The 4,216-nt window shown below is 39.2% G+C and overlaps 1 long non-coding RNA gene across 1 annotated transcript; it reads right to left on the bottom strand.

Annotated features, from left to right (window-relative positions):
* Nucleotides 1-288: 288 nt before the first annotated feature.
* On the bottom strand, nt 289-2,747 carry LOC119087942. The gene is made up of 3 exons (XR_005091495.1): nt 2,708-2,747; nt 2,064-2,244; nt 289-616 (listed from the first exon to the last, which is right to left on the bottom strand). It is a non-coding gene; the product is annotated as an uncharacterized LOC119087942 (long non-coding RNA).
* Between the last annotated feature and the right edge of the window lie 1,469 nt (nt 2,748-4,216).

Consider the following 4,216-nt stretch of genomic DNA (forward strand, 5'->3'; position numbering starts at 1 on the left):
CACACACACACTTACACACTCCTCCCTTCTGAAATGACATGCTTACCCTCAACAGGAGAAACATTAACACACCTGATAGTACTTTTTTTATTCTCAGTGTGAATGAAATGACTTTGCATCCTCCATTCTTCTTAGTACTTTGTTTTTGTTAAACATGATTTCATCACACGAACACAAGCATACATACATGCCTGCATGTAGCACTCAAATTAAATTGTCTTGCTGGCTAATGTCAAGGAAAACGCTTTTCTAGCTTCTTTCTACCACTCAATAAATTATTACAGTCTGTGCACCAAACACAAATTACATGCTTTATTAGTATGTTCTGTGGTAACTTCAAAACCACAAGTGTTTACATGTGCTGCACGCATGCACTCTGGGGCTTTTTAATAGCAAGTTGACAAGAGATTAAAGGCAGAAATATGGCATTTTATTAAAGCAAACATATCAGTATGCCTACCATGATAAAATGATCTAGTTTTCTTCAGACACAAAAGTTTCCGTTGAGTGATACCTTTGAAATTCCTTGAGGGCACCCTATTATTCACTTCCCTCAACAGAGAGCAGCTGCAGAATGGTCTCCAATTTTCTAAGAGTATTGCCTGGTCATTCTTTACTGTCAAAATGAAGAAGAGCATAAAAGTTAAGTCAATAAAGTAATATGAAATGCTTAATATAAAAATTCAGGAATGAATGATTAACCATTAAAAAGTTACAGTAGCTATTTCATCCAAGAAAAAAAAATTAACATTTCCCCTGAAACCTATTAACACTCCTTGTAAACAATATTCTTTTTTGAAATATATGACCTTTCCTAATGCTCTCCACACACACGGCATTTTTCTTGTATCCACTTTACCTCTCCTGATATGAAGTTGAGTTCTTAAGGAAAGAGTTCTGCGCCCTTTGCCAGGAGATATGTGGCCTTGGGTACATCCCGCATGGATGCCCATCCAGGTGGGCCAAGGCTGTGATCTGCTGCTGTTGACCTGACTCCAAAATCACAGGACTTTCCTGTGGACAAACAGACTGAAAAGATGCTGTCTACCTGGTAGCCCAAAGCTTCTTCATCAGCCACACTGGACAAAGTGGCATTTATGAAAACTAGCATAAATACCTCTCTTTTCTTAGAACATGAACAGAACAGAAAAAGCAGAAGTAAAATAAGTTTATTTTCTATATTGCTTAAAATAATATTTGCATTACATCTTTGAGAGTTTCACACAATGTATTTTGTCCATATTTACTCCTCTTCCCCAAGTCCTCCCAGATCTGCCCCCTACCTCCATACCCAAATAACTTCCCATTCTCTATCTCTTTTAAAAACCCAGTGAGTCCACTTTCTGTTACCCAAATACTCTCAGGTGTGGGACTTGTCCTGGACCATAATCAACCTACCAGGAGTCACACTTAAAGAGTGTGACTAAAGATTCTTCCTCTCCCAGCAGCTACTAAACACCAGTAGTTCCTGAGCTAGGGGGTGGGACTTCATGCACATCTTCTACCTCCATGCCAGAATTTCTTCTTGCCTGAGCTTGAATAGGTCTTGTGCCTACTGTCACAATTGTTGTGAGTTCATATATGCAAACAGTTTCACTGTAGTCATCCACTGTCTCTAACTCTTATAATAGTGCTATTTTCTCTTCTGCCACGAAGCCTTGGAAGAATGGATAAGATACAGGTGTCCTATTTAGGGCTGAGCTGGGTTCTCTGTTTGTTAACATCTACTGCAAAAAGAAGTTTATCTTATGAGGGTGGAGATGTGGATTGATCTATAGGTATAGCAATGTCTGTCATAAGGAATCTTTTTATTTATTTATTTATTTATTTATTTATTTATTTTTATCAGTCTATTAGCAGCATAATAGTAATAGCTTCTTCCCTAGGGCATATGATCTATCTAGCTACAGGTTCTTGACCCCAATAATGGGTGCCAAGCTGGGTTCCATCTCATGGGGCAGGCATTAGCTCCAGTAAGAAAGTGATTGGTCACTCCTCTAACATTCATACCACTCTTGCACCCGTGCTCAAATCTTGCCAGGGCCATCAATGCTGTAACTCACATGGTTCACAGCTAGGTAAGAGTGATGATTATTTTTTCCCTCCAGTAGCAGACACAGCACCTTTCAACGATGAGATCTAACCAGTAGGGATGAACCTTCCAGAATAGTACTGGCTTGATTTATCCATGTGTGAAGACTTAAGTATGTTGTGTCTTCAGTAATAGAGTTTTATCACGAGGTTCTGGAGGGTAAATGAGAACATTGGCAATATCTTACAATGTTGGGAAGGTCTATGAGCCCCCACTGGTCAACAGCAAAGAAAGAGGTTACCCATTCCTGGAACTTGGGCTTTTATTTCCAACATTGTGATGTCTAGTTAGGGTATGAACCACCCCACCCCATATTATAGTGTAACTCCATTTAAATTGCAACTGTATAGGATATTTTTTGTCCAATATTAAATAAGAAATAAAAGCAAATCATTCATAATTGATGTTACTCAGAAAAATAACATTCTGAGTATAATATTTACAGGAATGGTTTGATAGGGAAATTGTAAAATGACATGGCCAGCGTCAATATGACCACCTTTGAGATTGTAGCAGGAATCTTAAAAGTTCTTATTAATAAAATCAAACCCGAGGCCAGTTACTGGGGTCAATGCTGGTAGACCAGAGAGACAGAACAAGCCACAGCTATCTCACCTTGCCAATTCCTCAGCTGGTCCTGTTTCCTCATACTGGAAGCTTCTGTGTCCTCATCCCAATGGCTCCCAGCTCAACTGCTGCTCGAAAGCCTGAAGCTTAACCAGACAAATGCTTAACCAGCCAAATGTTTAACCAGTCAAATGCTTAACCAGCCAAATGCTTAACCAGCCAAATGCTTAACCAGCCAAATGCTTAACCAGCCAAATGCTTAATGAGCCAAATGCTGCTAGTTTCTGGTCCTCACGCCTTATATATCTTTCTGCTTTCTACCACCACCCTCTCAGATTAAAGGCTGGCTTTCTGGGATTAAAGGCATGTGTCACCATGCTTGGCTGTTTCCAATGTGGCCTTGAACTCACAGAGATCCAGAGTGATTTCTGTCTCTGGAATGCTAGGATTAAAGGCGTGTGCTATCACTGCCTAACTAGTGGCTTTTCTGTTCTCTGACCCCAGATAAATTTATTAAGGTACACGATATTTTGGGGAACACAATACCACCACAGAGATGACCAAATATTTGCCACAAATTGGTATCAGAGCCATTGGAGAAACCCAACCATGATGTCATCTTCACAAAACTGTCCCAAGAGCTGTGGCAAGCTGGTTATTATGAAGCTTAAGTAGCTATGAACCTGACTCTAGGAAACTTCTCTTTGCAGGAATTTTAGATACTGTCATAAATCTTCCCTTCTATAGAATATGTTTGTTGGGAAAGACATTAGGAATTACCATTTACTAGATTTTTATTCCGGGAACTAGACAGAGATATTCAGATGGCCTATTACTAAGGAGTCTGGAAGCCTATGAACTTCCCTCTACAAGCATCCATTAAACAACCAATATTTTTATAAACACATGCATTAGATATGGTTCTGGGTGTTAGAGACAACAAGAAGTTAAACTTAGCTTCTGAGTGCACAGATAGCACAGTTGAGCTCAGTACACATCATAACAAGAAGTGAAAACTCATGGACATCATTCCCAAGGGCTGGTAATCAAGTTCATGCTTTGTGCTATTCTCTGCAATAAGTGATGGACATGTGTTACCTAATTTGGTCCTTAGAAGTGAGATGGCTATAAGTCGAGCCTTTGAAACTTTCATGTTAAGGAGTAGGCATCACAAGAGTGATAAGAATGAATGGACACATGGGAAGAATAAGAAATACTTAGCATTACACAACCCGAATGTAGATAACAATGCTAAGAGTCTTGGGGAAATTACGGATTAACATGCAAACTGCTTTTGACCTTTGAGAAAGGAATATTGGAGGATTTCAGTTAATCACAGACAGCTAAATGCAGATATGCATCTTTGCTGACTCACAACATTGTATTCAAAAGAAACAGATTAAAGAAAGATTAAAAAGAAAAACACACCACAGACTTAAAAACACTGGGGAAAACATGATAGAAGATGAAAGAGCACTCAGGAAAAGAAGAAGTTGACAGAGATATGAAAGCAAATTTAAGTTTGTCTCCTTCACTTGCAAAGGGCCAAATGGGAAG

This window comes from Peromyscus leucopus, chromosome 5, assembly GCF_004664715.2.
Source record: "Peromyscus leucopus breed LL Stock chromosome 5, UCI_PerLeu_2.1, whole genome shotgun sequence".
In the NCBI taxonomy this organism is placed as follows: Eukaryota; Metazoa; Chordata; class Mammalia; order Rodentia; family Cricetidae; genus Peromyscus; species Peromyscus leucopus.